Source organism: Apteryx rowi, unplaced genomic scaffold (assembly GCF_003343035.1).
Source record: "Apteryx rowi isolate R43461 unplaced genomic scaffold, aptRow1 scaffold_495, whole genome shotgun sequence".
Classification (NCBI taxonomy): Eukaryota; Metazoa; Chordata; class Aves; order Apterygiformes; family Apterygidae; genus Apteryx; species Apteryx rowi.
The window spans coordinates 1-17,449 of record NW_020450755.1 but is presented as its reverse complement, the minus strand read 5'-3'; positions in this window follow the sequence as shown (position 1 = coordinate 17,449).

Below are 17,449 nucleotides of genomic sequence, written 5' to 3'. Positions count from 1 at the left end.
TTGGGAAGGGGGTACATCTGCAGTAGTGCACATCCTTCTTCCCATCCTCATGAACCACACTGAGAATGCTACATTGATGAGCTCCTGATACTTTTGTGCCTTATTAACTCATTAACCAGAAAATGCACAAAAACTGTTTCCATCCAAGCAGATTCCACTGATGTGCAATTCTCCCAGACATCACTCCAAGTTGTTCATAATAAAACCACAAATACACACTCACATATACACATACATAGATCACACTCCTAGTTATGTAATTTTCAGGCAGTGCAGACAGCACGCAAGGCACAATGCCAAACCTTTCAAAATAGGCTGTTTATAGTTTAAAACACTTATTTCTTTTTTTGCTGTATTGATAAATAAACAATTTTTTCAAAATTCCCTCAACCATCTCTCCCCCACATCCATAATAAAGGACTCGTGTAAATTCAGCAATACAGTGGGAGTTGTGTCATCCTGATGTGATGAGTTGGCACTTGAAAATTTAATCTCTTTATTGTCCACCAGCATTAAATCTGTGTAGTGTGACTTTTAAACACATGCCAAAGTGTAGGAAGGTTACAGCCCTGCCTGATGGATTCTGCAGGCACTGGCTTCATGAAATGCGAACAAACACACTTGGGGCCAGCTGAAGAAAACCAGGCTCCATGTAAACAAAAAGACTCACTAAAGTAATATGAATGTTGGTGTAGTTAAGCTGGAAAATTTGTAATGAGAAGAGACAGGAAATTAAGCTGAAAGGTTTGAGTTCACAACTGGTACATGTACAATCCTATGCACAGAACAGTCTGTTTGACAGTCAGTGCAAATTATTGTTGTGCCAATGGGACTGTGTTGACTTACCGCAACCAGGGCTTTTGTGATCAGCTCCCAAAGCTGCTTTGCTTGGAGTTCTGATGCTGCCTGTGCCATTATGGGTAAATCCTGCATCTCCGAATAGCAAGGTGGTACTGGCGCGCTCCACAAGGAAAAGAGCGGAGTAGCACATCTCCAGCTCACCAAACTGGCCAGCTTTGTTAGCCATTCCTAGGTCCTCATTCCCTGGCATTATAAAAGCTGGGGGATCTCACAGTTGTAATTTGCTAGTCAGTACCAAGCCTCCCTCCCTCCCATTGCATTGCACTGTTTCCTTGCAAGTGCTCACAGAGGGATGGCTTTACCCTACACATAGGATATTTCATAAGTTCTCAGTAAGACTTAGTCTTGACCTGCTATGGATTAACTATCTGAATGAACAGAACCAGATATAATCTGCAGAAGGATGTCTGTGACTTTGTTACAGAGTGACACTGAATGAATTCTGTAGACCAGGCTAAGGTTGGTTATTCTTTCTAGGGAAAATGTGAAATTAACTTATAATGGTGTAATACAATTCTAGAAATAAGGTATACATCTTGCCTCTAAAAGCTTTTGACTATCAATATCTATGTTTGTTGTAATTCTCCATTCAGAAAGAAATGAGAATGTACAAAGGAGAGTAAAGGTGTACAAATGTTGTTCATTTTGTTGATGATAAATAAAATGGAATTTTAAGTATTTTTTAATTTTAAGATTTTTAAGAAAATTGAGCTTTCATTTACAAACAGTTTCAGAAGTACTTCTGCATGCCTTTAAGAGGAGAAAGAAAGAGAGAGAGAAAGAGAGAGAGAAAAATAGAGAAAAAAAGAAAGCAAAAGAGAGGGAGGAAGAAGGAAAGGAAGGATGGATGGAAATAATGGAAAGGGAAAATCTGTAAGATTGTTGAGGCAATTTAGGACCTATTTCCACCCATGTTTCATGAAGATGCCATGGAACTTAGAATTTTTAGCATCTAAGTACTTATGTTTATTTACTTCTTCAGACCCTCGAGGCAGTTTTTTAGGAATCAAACCTACTGCTTCATTGCCACCTAATTTAAAAGTTGTGCTTATTTCTGAAAGTAAGCATGTACCAATATGCTAAGGCAATGATACCACTCTTCACAGATGCTTCACAGAGCTTTGGAACTGAAACAGATGGCTAGTGGAGAGGAGAATTGAACACCCACATGCCCAGGTAGTGTTGTAGCCACCAATGATTGTCTATTTTGGGTTATTTTTCCATTTCTCTGAAAATCAGATGGCAAGTCAGTCTGGGATTACCAAAGCAGTTTTCATGATGTAGTCACCTATCTCCCAAAGTACATGGCAGTGGGACAGGCAAAAGGGATGTGACACCTGGCCTGCCTAGGAGCTCTCCTCTTGTCAGGTTCACCAACTTATGTATCAAACTATTGTCTGTGCCCATGTGTTTTGCTTCTGGATAGGTCAGGTAGTTCCTCAGGTAGTCATTTTCTGAAGATTTTCTCTGCAGGTGCCCTATCTYTTGCAGCCAGTTCATGGAAACACTGTGCAGCATACCCCAATGGAGCCCTGCTGGATGCTGGATGCTGTGCCTCTTGGCACGGCGGTGTCAAAGTGCTCTTGGACTTCAAACCTGCCTGACATTGTTACCTATTTGTCAGTTCTGTGAGAACCTGGAATTGCTTGCATAGATATATACTTCAAAGCTGTTCTGCTCAGGGTGCAGATAACAGCCACCAGGAGGCTATTCCACCAAGGGGCCAGGATCAACAGAGCTCCTCCAGTTCTAGCTCTGCCCAGCACAAGCTCTGCCTCCACATGGGAAAAGCTCAGGATCTCCTATACTAAATGGATATACAATATTTACATATTTGCTCTGCTCTAAACCTCTACAGACAAGACAAGATTCTGGTCTGGTCTGCATTGGTACAACCTATTGGCCACAAAAACTGCAAATTAACAAGCGTTGCTAATTTAATCACACAGTGGCCAACTCTTTTARTAGGTATGGCCAGAAAATCTAACAGATACAGAAAGTTTTACTTGTAAAAGAACATCCAAATAAACTGGATGCAAGAGAGACTATCTAGGCACAATATCTTCAAATATTGTCTCTGGATGGACTAAACTGTAAAATAGCTCTTTCCCCTGAGGATGAATAAAACAGTCCTCTAGAAATAAAAACATCTCTTGACTAGCTACTAAAACTCAAAATGATTTTTTGGGCCATTAAATTTTTTTTGCATATTGTGCAGCAAGTGGTGGCCAGTAGTGACTTTTCCAGAGGTTTCCTTCTCCTCAGACCAACACTAAGAGATACTGAGATAGCAGTTTCAGCATGTGCTCACAGGTGGGCTGAGTGAACAACTTCGCAGGGATTCATGTCCCGGAATAGCAACACACTGGAGTTATTCATTTGCAGACTGCATAAATCCCATAATTTAAAAAGAAGCATAGTATCAAGAATACTCACTGAGGCCTAAACAGCCCACAAATTATAGCTGTTAATCCAGACTATGCCTGTTCCTGCACATCACCGATATCAAAGCTGCTGCTGTAGTAATACAGAGGCAGTGATTTTCTGTGACCTAAAAGTTGACAGCTCACATAGATGTGCATCTTGACACCAGCCAAACAGACGGTGCTGCCTCGTCAGGAGCTCCACAAGGTTGCTTCGTCCACCCCACCAGTGGTTTGGAAAACCAGAGCAGTGATTAAAGAGAGGGTAAAAAGCATGGGTGGGAGCTGCTCTGCTAACAGTGTGGGAGACACCTCTCTCCCCAGTGTGTAGGAGCTCATTTCATCGCCCAGGTGCCTCCCCATACTACAACACAAAATGACTGTGTCAAAACTCTCACCCCCACCCTGATGTACAGCACATGCAAGTCTGCGAGGACGAAACCTGCTCAGCTCCACATTGCACATGAAACCCTACACACACATTTGTTTGCCTCCAGGCCTACTTGTGGGCACAGGTACCTCAGGGTGGTTTGCATTTTACCGGAGAGCACCCAGCGAGCATGTCACAGTCCCAATGAGCAGCGTTTCATGGGAGAGCTGAACAGCCTGCCTGGAAGGTCCAGCTGGCACAACTGCCTTGCTTCAGGGAGCCAGCTCACATGGCTCTGCCCGGGGCTGGGCAAGCATGTCCTCAGCAGCTTGCAGTGGGACCTCTGCCCTAAATCATGGAGTTATTTTCTTAACTTGACCGACAGATTCTTTTCAGAAACTTGTATTCTGTTGGTTCTTCTTTGGGCCATTCTCTTTCACAAAAGGAGTGCCATTTCACAGCATCTCACTGATGTGCAAGGCAAGATATAACACACACCAAGAGGCATGACTGAGCAAGAGATAGTCACCAAAAATAAATATGTAGTCCTCCTTTTCCAATATGCTTTAACCAGAAAACCCTCCAGATCCCTGTGAAATCACAGGTCCACCATGCAGACAGAGACAGCCACCATTCTGTAGCCCTTTCCTTCCAGCCAGCTCATCAGATGGAGTATGAAGGGACATAGCCCCCCACCCCCATCCTCGAAAGAGCAGGGCTAAGGGGAGATGATAATTCAGGCAGAACTGAAGCAGGCTGAGAAAGATCCAGGCCACCAAAGACCTTCACTTTCTCTCCTTCCCTCCAGCAGGTCTTTGCCTCACCTTAAGCAACATCCCATCCACGTGCATTGGCCCTTGCCTGTGTTTGTTGCCCTTTCTGCTTTATCTGTGTTTGAACCCTGCTCCATGTCAGCCAAAGCCCCTTCAACAGGGAAGCTTTCCCCAGTCTCTCAGAAATCTTTATTCCAGGCTGGCAGTTACAAAAGAAGAAGGAAAATTTTAGATGAGGTTAGTATATTGCCTCAGTAGCCAGGAATCTTATTTTATTAGCTCAGCTAATGAAGGTGAATCTCAGCATACACTGTTTACGCTGGCCTTGCACTTGAGATCATGGGTTGGGGCAGCCCGCCCTGTCAGCTTGACACTGGAAAGCCTGCAGCCACCACCATGGTGCCAGTGGAAGAAGCAAACTACAGATACTTTTAGAGGAACGATGTCATTGAGAGGCAGGCCTGACTGTCTGAGCTCAGAAATAACCATGAATCTTCATTAAAAAAGTTAAATATAGACAGGCCAGTATGAAGAGCTGCAGCCAGCAATTGCACCTGCACACTGGTTAGGGCAATGGTGTGCATTAAACACTCACTTTCATCTCAACAGGAGCTAGCAGATGTGTTGGCTCCACTGTCCCCGAGTGGAGTCAAAACCCTTTGAAGTTCCTGTGTTGAAGAACAGCTGCAGTAAAGCACAGCTTAATGCCCAGGCCCACCTAAACTAGTCGGGGCTTATATCCAGCAATGTAAGCTCCAGGTGGCCCACACTGGGGATTTAGATTTTTGCTCTGCTTTCGGAGCAAGGAAGGTGTCGGATACCACACATATCAGATAGAGCATCATAACTAACCCACCATGAACTATCCAGATTTAGAAATGCACTGAAGACTAAAACGTACTGTAGATTTTACTGCAAAACAGTTCAGCAGAGTGGCCAATGCAGGTTAAAGGCTGTAGGTCTGCCCTGTCACTGCTGGGGGTTCCCAGTACTGTAGCCAGCATGTGTTCACATCCCACACTAAACAAGCACACCATCCCAGATAGTAAAGACAATGCCAGCATTAGGATGAGAGAATGAGGCCAGGTCACAACCATGAAGGGGAACCCAAGGGCAATTGCACACAGCTAAATCCAAAGAAGAAAGGAGATCTTGCTTCCCAGTGCAGAAGGGACCAGAATTAGGTCAGGAAGAACCAGCTCCAGCCTAATATCGATCACGTTCCCTAATCTAGACAAACCTCTGAGTGTTTCCTTTCAAGCCATCCACTTTACTCCCTCAGGACTCAGGGTATGGTTTCATAGCTGCTATTTTCTACATCAGATAGAAAATGCAAATGCATGGGAAGGCACAACAAAGTTTGAAACTGGCCCAGAAAGAGGCTAGAAAAGTGGAAAACTAACTCCTTGTCTCTGTCTGATGAAAGGGAAGGAATCAGTAATGCTGAATGTAGGTTTAGTAGATAAACACTGCATTAAATAAGCATATCCATTCTTAGCCCCTAAGCTATCAGAGCACAGAAGCACATGCAAAATTTGAAATATTTGAGTAGTCCTGTTTATTTCAATGGAATTACTCCCATGCCTAAAGTTATGCACATTTAAACAGTCTGTTGTACTCTGGTCTTAAAGAGCAGTCACATTGTTAATATTCTGTGAATTGTCTATAATTTTAGCATCCAAGGATGTTCCAGGGTAAGTATTAATTTTATTTTCAATATAAATAAGCAACTGAATAGCATTGCAAGGGAAAATAAGGGTGATCCATTCCATGAAATAATTGCAATGAGGTTGTCATTCCTAAACTATGTTGTCTTGACTCTTTGGGTTTGCTTTTCTTGATTAGCATAAATACTTTTATTTAATTCATTGGTTTAAAAAAATAGGTGCACCATGAATAATTTTGTTTCCATTTCATTTAAATCATTCTTACCAATAGTTAACAACTAAATACTCCAAAGCAGTTCTCACAAGACATGAGGAAGTAMGATCCAGATTCCTGCCTAAAGGCCAGTCTAGGTTATGACACTCTGGAGAAATGCTATCTGCAGTTTCTTATGGGCACAGAATTCCTATTCAAAGCCTTGCCAGCCTCTGTATGCCTGATCGTTAGCTGATCCCACCAAAGCAGTGAATATGGGTAGGTAAGCTCTTCCTATGTATGATGTGCAGGACTTACCCTGGTTTCACAGGCATGAGATTATGAAAAATTGTAAATAGGTTGAGATCCTGAAACAGAAAATGCAGAAGATGATGTGTTATTATCACTCTAACTTCTTTTATATTTATTTACAAAAACATTTATAACCTGGAGTGAAGGAACCCAAAAAGCTGGCAAGAGGACTTAATGTCAGTTTACTATGGGCTGAACAGAAGCTTTGAAGATCAGCATGACAAGAAAACTGGAAGTTTATAATGGGCTGCTGCAGGCTACAGCAGTTGATAGGAAGTGTTCCCTAGCTGTTGTACTTGAAAACTCCACAACATATTGAGTATAAAGAGCCAAACCTCCTTTCCTCTTTGGAGGTTGCTCTCCAGGATTTACCCTGACACTTTCTGAACAGACTGCATGAAAGAGATGTCTTGTCTTGTTCTGCTGGTTATCATTCTTATCATTTTTTTTCTCCCAGAATAATTTCAGTGAAGACCATAAGCTTGTGAGAGAGTGAATTTGTGATCTTATCCAATCATCTGGGTTGTTTGCAAAACTTCAGTAGGTGGCAGCGTATTGTTGATAAATGTTTTGTTWTCCAAGTGATCTCATTTAGTGCAACTGTTGCAATATTAATAAACTGAACTTATGATTGCATTTGCCAGGACTGAAAATATTGCCATCCTTTCTGGCATTTGCTCTTATCTGAACTGACAACAACATCCTTTGTATTTATAGAAGGGGAAAGTCTTTCTGTTTGTATGTGTTAGGGGCAGAGGGGAAAGGGAAAGAGAGAGGAGAAGCAAGGATGGATTAAGATTAAAACACTGATGTTGTTGGCCACCTGATTTGTGATTGTAATAGATGAGCTTTCTGGCAATTCTGTTAAATTGTCACTGCTAGGGAATGTATGGCTCGAAAGAATGGTTAATAGGATATTCCTTCACCTCTAGGTCACCAGTTCAAATCAAGCCAATGTTGACAGCATTTCAAAGTTGTTACCGCTTGGTAACTGGTGATCTAAATTCAATTTCTACTGGATAGATGAGCATGTCAGAAAAAAATCACATCACAACTGCTATTTGAGAAGCTCAGATTTTAACACACATCAAGACTCAGCCCAAGAAAGAGTACAGTAAGGCTAAAGAGGACAAATGTTGTTTTACTGTCCTGTTAGAAAAGAGTCATTGAATTGGATTCATTAATACAGCGCACAGAAATATATATGCAATAATGCAGCCACACACACAGCTACACGCACACACATATATGTGTATGCATGCGTATATAGATATCTATCTACAATTACTGGGTCTTAACAGAAAAATATAATAATTTTTATATTTAGGTTTCTAAATAACATGTCCTCAATTTTACCTCTTCTGAAAATAACATTCTTTTTAGTCCAAAGTCCAAAGTACTGTTCTAAAGAAATACAGCTTGTGCAGATGAGGACTGTCCTCACAGCCACCCACCTAACATGCAGTTATTTGGGCTTTAAAAAGAAAAATGGAAGTGTCTGACACAGTTGCATTCCCAAAAGAGAAGATCAAAGTCATCAGTTTTATTACAGGCCCTTCAGATTAACACTGAGTTAAATACACCAGGCTTTGGGCTAAATCCCACTACCGTTGAGATCACAAAAGTGACACTGACTTAAACAGAAATTGGATCAGGCCTTTAAAGAACACATTTGGACTAATATAAATCCTCTAGAAATTGGATATGATAAATAGGGCAAAGGTGCTGAGAGAGGCCTTATGACACTTTTSCATACATGGACACAATTTTTATTATTCAGGAAATTCTCTAAGATTTAGCAATCAAGACGGGAAGGACAGAATCAGAGTTGCCAAATATCAAGGTGATTTAGACCTTACAAAGGAAATTGCAGCAAAGATTAAAAGGTCTTGCAGCCATATGAGTGAAAGAGAAAGAGAAAGAGAAAGAGACAGCTATACTGTGAGAATGGCATTGAGATCAAAGATCATTTAGGTATGGCTCAAAGTCTACATAAATACTACAGGGTCCTAGACTATGCCAAGAGCCAAGGTATGTGCCTACCTCCAAAACCTCCTCATTCACACCTAGCTCCAAGAGTATACTCTTTTACTAGGCATAGAAGGATGTAAGCACCTATAACTGAGTCGTTCTGCTACCCAGACTGCTCCTGGACCTTARACATTGTAGTACTACAAATAATAATACCTAACAGTAAGCTAAGATAGAAGTAGGACTCTTCTAACTGCTGGCAAGGCTGAGTTTTGTGACTGGGTTAACACATCCCAGTCTTCTAATGTTGTGGGAGCCTCGGTCTATGAGGAGAGAGTGTGTGACTGTAGCATTAGGTGTAAAGGATCACATAAGGACAGAATTATAGTCTGAGATAAGAAAGGATATTGTAGCTACTGAATGAGAATTAATGGTGAGATGCAAAAAAGTTGTAGACACCCAGGAACAGAGTCAGAAGAGCTAAAAGATATGTAAGTGAAACTGAAATCAAGTGAATTGAAAGAAATAATGTAAGAACACATTGTTTTCAAAAGATTATAAAGCAAGGGAGGTTCCTAAGGACATGAAGCAGTCCAGTGGTGGAAGAGAAGTGATCATGTTAATAATGATGTAATATGCAGTAACAAGTTAGGATTCCCAATCTGCTAGGCGCTTAGACCTGTGATTATTTCTACTGAAATCAATGGAAATCTCTGTGCTCAAGGGCTTTGTTAGCATGGGATCTATGTTTCTATTGAAATGTTTCACCTTCAAGATACAAGGATGAAAGTGATCAGATGAAGAGGTGGTGGAGAAAGTGGGTTTTAGACACCAGCCTAATTCAACAGATTGTTGTTCCTGAGACAAATTTCAGTTGCTGTGAAGAGAGATTTCTCCTTCATAAAGTTATTTGAATGGCCATTGTTATTTATTTGCCCCAGTACTTTGGGGAGATAATGTTCAGCATCAGCATTTTGAGACTGAAATACTTTCTGTCTACAACAGGATGATTATTTTTGTAAATAATAGGGGTGAGTAGGATGTTAGTGTACATATAGGCTCTAAAGGTAGCTGGACAAGGAGGAACAATGCCTCCTACACTGCATGACTGCTGGAATTTGAGCAGAGGCCAGCACATTGGCCAGCTATCTTTCCTAATGTCATCCTGAGAGCTTTGGAGATTTCCCATCCTCTTGCTTCTACAAAGAGGAAAAGGCTGCCTCTATTTTATTTCATTTGCATCTGTAATCACAAGCAGAGCCTAAGACAGGTGAAGCTCAGAGTAGCCTAGCTACTCTATTTAGTATACAAAGTCAGCCATTTGGAAGAAGCTAAGTAACACACACTTTTGAAATAGAGGACTGAACCTCAGTTACAGTAGCGTAAAATCAGATTAGCTCCACAGAAACTGGAGTTATCAACACATCACAGTGATGATGCAGTTATGAATTACGCCCAAGATGCTGTATCAAAGGTAAGTTATGTCTCTGTATCGTAGTGTGTGAAAACTGAAAGGATTTTACAGAGCTTCAGAATAACAGAAGGGCAAAGAGAGCTGAACAGATAAGTGGAAAAATAAGAGTCTGCCACTTAGTCCACATTTTGAAATGTCTAATCCAGGTCATGACGGACCACACTAAAATTCACGCACATGTTAAGTATGCAGTGCCCTAGGATGTGTGTCAACAATGCAGAAGTGCTTACTGACTAATCTCTCGAAAAGGAATGGAGGTTGAGGAAAGCTGTGTGGCTCAGAGAGAGAAATGCAAATGCAGRTCGACCCTGCAATGAAAAACCTTCTTATTAAACTGTGTTTTATCTTGGAGCAGTCCTTATTTCAGAACACATCCAAGCAAAGATAAAGGCATCGCACCATACTCATTAAACTGTGCATGGTTTGATGCAATCAGACTCAAGTCATTTGCATATGGATCAGTTTAATCTAGTTCTTCCTGTCTCGCACCTATTGTTAATCACGCCTTGACTCCTTCCCCCATTCCTAATACTCATCCCCCCTCCTTCTCCATTCCTTTGATTCAAGTAGATAAATGAATAGGCATAAGGACATCAACATCTCTCTGAGTGATCATCTGCCTCATACGCTCAGAATGTCCTATGTTTTGCTGATTATGTCCTGGTTGGCATCTCATATGCTCTTCATAGTGTCTGTCTTTGCTGATTTAGGAAGACTGAGGAAGATGGAGGAAGAATATTAACTCAGGCTGTAAACTCAAGTTTAAGTTTATCTCTAGCCACAAATTAAATAAGACTTGTGTTCTCAATTTATTCAGTATCATTAGAAAATATCTCTCTGAGTAGCCCGGCAGGTTACACTGAACAAAGTGATTTCTTTTCTTTCAGAGGCTGAACATTATTTCTGAAGTTAGCCAGCAGTGGTGATAGCTGCTTTTATATACTACATCTAAAGTGATAAGGTAACGTGGTGTTTGAGCAAGTAGACATTTTTAGCTCTTGGGGCAGTATTGTTTGGGTCTTTTAATAGTAGTTTTAGGGCTCTGTAAGATTTCCCTCTGAATGTTTGAGTTTGTGCTTCTTTTCTTGGAGAATAATTACAACCACATGTCAAATGGCTTTGCCCCAGATTTATTGCCATGGATCCCCAACCTTGTCTTTGGTTTCTAATGTAGGGTTTTGTTTTCATTGTTCAGGATATTTCATGTAGCAGCATCATGGCTATGGCCTAGAGGAGATGATAGACTTTATGATTGTATGAGGAATGTAAGGAAGTAACAGATTGGGCAGTTTACACAAAATGTCTGGAGCAGTGACTTTTCCACTGAAGGATGATGCTCTGCAGGTCAATGGAGATGTTCATCAACCTATATTAAAAACAAGATCTTTATTCTCTGTTATTGTATTGTATTCTGTCCGTAGGTCATACATAAAGCCAACCTTTCATATGGCCATAGCAAACAAGTGTTGTTTGACTCTCCCTTTCTATAACTGGAATAATACATCCTCTGAAAAATGAAGGTTAGGCTCCTAAGATGACCTGTCTTTCAGAGGTATAGTTTCTTTTTTGGTGTAGAGGCACTGATGTAAGTGTAGTTGGATCTGATATTTACTCAACCAAAATCACACAAAGTGAGCCCAATGATTTGTAACAATGATGACCTGAGTGAACTTCCCCAGACTGGAAAGGAGTTTGTAGTTGACACAAAGTTGTTGTAAACAATGCAGTGGCTAAGGGTGGGGGCAGAGGAAAACATCCAGATTCAATGTTCTCTAGTATATCTCTGCCCTAGTTATGTATTCTTCTGATTAAGACTATTCTGATCTCATCAGTACCTCCCTGAGGGGTGTCCCACTCTGTGATGCAGGAGAAAGTATGGGCCAGTGAGATCTTAATAAAGTGGGACAGCTGTAGACAGCTATTAGAGATGAACATACGTGTCTCATCCATTAATATGCAGATTCATTTCTGATTATTATATTTCAGTTTAGGATAATACGCTATTTATGTTAGAAGTCCTTTTATAGTGTCTTGTGAGTAAGGGAGTCACAGCTCGTGAGGTGGAGAAGAGACTAGCACTCCTTAGCAAGGGGCAGTCTCTGCTATGTCTTCACAGCATTTAGCACAGCGGGCTTACTAAGGGTCTCTGCACATTGCTTTAATTCAAAACAATAAGAGAAACAAGGCTTGATCTCTGACAGCTTTTTCCACAGGACATAAAGAACTTCATTAAGGCTGCCTGTTTTGCTGGAAACAGGAAGGAATTAAAATTCGCACTAAAATTGTTAACTGAACAATTTTAAATCTCTGGAGGAAAAAAAGGGTTATATACAATTTTATTTCCTGGGAAGGATAAAGAACCAGGTCAACAGGATTTTAAACAGATTTGATGCAGTTTTCCCTGTTAAGATTTTGTGCCTGAAACTACAACAAACTGAAGTTTTTCCTTTGTTTGAAGTACAAGAAAGGCTCCTTTTACAGGACTTGGGGATTTCAGCTGGCTGAATCCAGTGATTCACTGTCAGCAAGAATGTAAAGATGACTGTGGCTCCTCTAAGCCCTTTTCTGCTGCTAAAGTGGCGGTTTTAGATTCCTTGTCATGACATAAGTGAAGATAGCATTGGAAAGCCTGTATTGAAAGAGGCTGATCTAAGGTTTAACAACCTTCAGGACTGTATTTGTTAATTTGGTGTAACTGAGTTTTCTCAATCTTCATGTTCCTTTTAATTTAATTTCTGTTGTGTGTGCCATTTCTTCGTTTGAGATGGAGAGGAGAGGAGAGAATGCAGACTCACTTGTGCCCTTCTCTCTTCTAGTGGGGCCCAAGCCTGCTCTTTAATACCTGGGCTTTGTTCCTTCACCCCCAGCAACTGAAGCCTTCATCTGTCTCCATTACAGAGTAGCTATTTCTTCCTCTTGTTTTCTGCCTGGGCACTAGAAATGGGCACAGCAATGGGGATGGTCCTTGTTCTCAGTCCCTGTGTCCAGAGTTACATCACCTGCTGGGAATAGATAAACCACTGCTCTGAGGCCCTGGGATACAACCTGCACGGGGAAAAAGACATCTTTGGAGAATACTTGCATGGTATAAGCAAAGCAATACAATTTTCAAAAATCACTGTTTAGACAAATACAACCAGATTTTCACAAGAACATCAAAAGAAAACACTTCCGGTACCCCTTCATACCCCAACAAATTCATAGCTTTTCTTCAGAGTGTGGAGGAACATTTGATAGGTGCAGCCTATGTACTGCAGACACAGGCTAAAGGAGGGTGAATGATGGGAACTGGAGCTGGTAAAACTGAAGCAATATTAATATCATCTCTATATCCAGCTGTCATCCGCACATGAATGCCAGCCATCAGCATGGAATACTCTCAATTGCCTTTGCTTTTGTCCATGTTAGATTCATCATTCATACGTGCAGGGAGAGAAAAAGCAAATGTAAATATTCAGCCTGCAAATGAGGAAAAGATTACATAAGAAACTGTTTTGTTATCCCTTCCTTTTTGTTTTTTATTCCTGCCACGTGCTCTGTGTTCCTAGAAAATCTGAGAATTCATTCTTCCTAATGAACTTCATGTTAGAGCTAAAATATGGCAAGATTGCTCTTTTCTGCCAGGGAAGTATCTTGAGACCACAGCAACACAGTGTGTTGCAATATAGAGGTTTACAGGCATGTGTCTTCAAAAACTACATCACTTAAAACAGACTCCCCAATTCCAGTTTCTCCTCCCATTGAAAACTTACAGGCAAATTCAAACAGATTGATTTTTTCTTCGGCATCTGAATGCTCAATGAAAACTTTAATTAATTTAGTACAACTGTAGTATAAACTGGGATTGGGCTGAAAAAGATCTCTTTCAACATTCTCTATCATATATCAATTAACTAAGGGAGCTTGAATCTTGTTGCTGAACAGTCAGCCTTTATAATCATTGTTCACAAAATACAGGTTAAATGATTCAAAGATAATAATCATCCTTCCTACTCTTACCTTCACAAGGCTTGGCACTTAACATAAGTCATGTATATTACCCACTGTTCAAGGGCAAGTATCTATTTATCCTGTCTTGATTCATAGGTCATTCCTGCAGTACCACATTACTTTGCAAAAGTATAGCTAATGATTAGTGTTTTTCTTTTTTCTTCTTCTTCTCCCTTCAGTCTGCAGGTACCAGTGTTGGCTTCAGTGTTGGCTTTCTAGGTTTAGTAATGAAAGAGAAGGTCATTGCACTGTATTTGTCTTTTGCTGCCAAGGTTTGCACTCATCCCAGATACTTAGGGGGCTCTGGATATGTAGGGCAGTGATAGAGAAAGCATAGTTTCTCAAACTCGTGAGCTTCCTGGCTCAGGGGTTGTGTTCGGCTTTAGCAGTGGTCAGAGCACCATGACACTGGTAGGGACGTGGACCACTCCACTAGCGACAGCAGCATGTGTAGGCAGCAAGGTCTGGGAATGAGGCAGGCATGCAGCCAAGTTCTTTTTCAGTTAGGGAAAGTGTGTGCTTATTTCTCTTGGAATACTTGTTTTGCCACAACTGGTATAACCGAATGCTATCAGTTAATTTAAAAGGACACCCCAGATAATCAACAAACTAAGAAACTAGCCAAGATCTGTGACTGACCAGGGGGTCAATACCATCAAAAGAACGAAGGACCTCCTTCTCCGCTGAGCCCACTTCTTGATGTAAAGAGCAGGGACATCACATAATGCCCTTCGCAAATTGATCCAATGTAACCAACAGGGTTCCTCTTATAAGCTGGGCTTTACAAGCCCAAGATCATCCTAATAGGTGTGTACTGTCTTTGGTTTGGATTCACCTTCATGAAAAGCAGATACAGTGTTCAATACCTTGCATTCCCTTATTAGATACACTTTGTGGAAGACCTACCAGGTAACATTTGCCTTTCCATAGTCATATCACATCACATACCCATAGTAATCTGACTAGTGCACAGAGGTTTTTCTTCCTTTCTGTCTTTTCTAACCAATAAACTCCTATATAAGAATTTTTCCCTGTTATTTCTAAAGTAGATGATCTTCCTTTTGTACTATAAATGTCATCCCATTTCTTTCTGCCAGACCACCAAAGTCTTCATCTTCTTCTTATATGACCATCTAACCATTATCTGTGCTTACAATGCCTCCTAGCCACCTTAGCACACTTCTACTTTTTGTGCCAAGGTCATTAATGAAAATAAGACTGGTCCTCCATCCTCGTGCTTCCTCCTGTGAAAAGTCATGGACTATGGCACTTTAAAAACACAGTACTCTTACATAAAGTGAAACAATTATGATGAGGTCTTTGGTGAGGGAGACTGCCCCATCCTATTCAGGAGCCGATGTCATCTTCCAAGTCAGCTAAATGAGAAGCCTCACTGTTTGCAACATCAGTGCAAGCTATAAAATTTATTCTTTGTTTCTCTCAGTGTCCTGCTTTGCACAACTCCTCAAGGAAAGCAGGTGACTGGTCACAGCACACCAGCCAAGTCATATAAACCTCTTAGTGCCTTCTTGTCCCAGAGCTGTAAAACGAACATAATAGTGTTTATTCATGTGCATAAACATACTAGAGATAAATAGAAGAAGAAATCTGGGCAGCACAGAGTACATTTCTTTGCTCATTGATTTCTAGTGTGTAAATCTGAAGTTGTAGTGCATAATGAACAGTTTGTCCTACTAGTGTCCACACTTTCTTCTCAAGCTTTTTGAAGACTAGGCTTGTGTTTGAAAGTCACCGACAGAGCCCAGTGCCCTTGTGCAGCTCGAGGTTTCTGCTTGCAAATCAACATTTTGCAGATTACATCTGTAACTGTACTATCCTGTAGGCACATAATATAAAAGGAAAAAAACACCTTTCATAGAAACAAGGTTAATAATCCCCCCACACACAACAACTTCACTATATGTAGACAGTCATTAAGAAACTGGTTTGGAATTTGAAGGAATTATTTCAAACGATGAGTGGCATGAAGAGGTTTTTTTTTAACACAGACAGAAAATGCCACATAGCATGTTACTAGTTTAGTCCAACATCTCACCACCGTTCTGTCATCAGAAACATCTAAATTTTCTGTATCCATGCAGTATCTAATGGATGTGATATATTTAAAAAGAAAACTGGCTTCACTATAATCAAAATCTGATTTTTTTTCCTAATCAACACCCCTTCTTCTACAAGTACATAACCAATGTCACCTCAAATCAGGCGCTACCTACAAGTCTGGGCTGAAGTTTGTATATAGAAGGTGCAAACAGCTACCAAATTTTTCTGAAGAACTGTCACTTATTGTGCTACTGTGTTTATCTTTCTGTGATTCTATAGCTAGCACAAGCTAAGCAAGGTCAGACAAGGCCAGCTGTTGGAGGAACAGCCTTTAAGGTAAACCCGGCTCGTGGAGAAAGCAGTACAGATGTGCCAGATGGTTTTAGTTAGTTCTGATAGAGCAAGTGAGCCAAGGCCCTGAGAAAAGTCACTGTACTGCTAGAGAACCCACTGTTTAGAAGATTTGGAAAACATAGGTTTTCTTGGCCTCTTGTGGTACTAAAAAAGCCCTGGGTGCCTAGAGTGGGCAATGATGATTTAATGTGAGTAATCACATTCTTCCTACCCTGCGATCCTAGCAGTGCTGTACAGCTCATCACCACTCATCAGTCACTACCTCCCTTCCAGTTCATCTGCTTTTCCAGTAAAACGCAGCTCTAGCCCCAAATTGTTGTGTAGCAATGCAGAGCACTATTAAATCCACATTATACCTTGTCTATAGCCGCACACCAGCGGTGGATAACTTGGCCTATTCACGTTTCCTTCAGTCCATCAAGACTAATATCAATTGTGCTGCTATGGGATGAAAAGCACTAATAAAATGTGGGATGTTATGAGAAAAGAATTAGCTTTTTCTTGTTGAAAGTCTAATAAAATATATATTTTTCTAATTATAAAGCTATTCTATCATATACACATTGTCCCTTTTTCTCTCTACTTTTTGTTGCAGTGGCTATCCAGTTTAACCTAAATCACAAAAATCAGAAATCATATTCTTGTTTACTGCCTTTTTCTCTTCCATCTCACCCCCCTCCCCACTTTTCTCTCTAAGCTGCTTGAAAACACTCAGTTACCCAGCCCTGGAGGTGAAACTACTCAGAGAACTTCAAGGTTATGAAATGCAAAAGCTTGGCTTTTATTTGTTTCACAGTCAGAGAAAGCAGTGCACAGGATGAAAACCCCAGTTGTGCAGCTCTGCTAACACATAAAGGAAGCTTTAATTGTGTTTAAAAAGCAAGTGCATTTTTACATAATTAGGAAAAACAAAAACCCTCACAACAATGTTGAGCAAATAATAATGTTGTTTATATCAATATAGTTAAGAAATAAAAAAAAAAAAAAAAAAAAAAAAAAA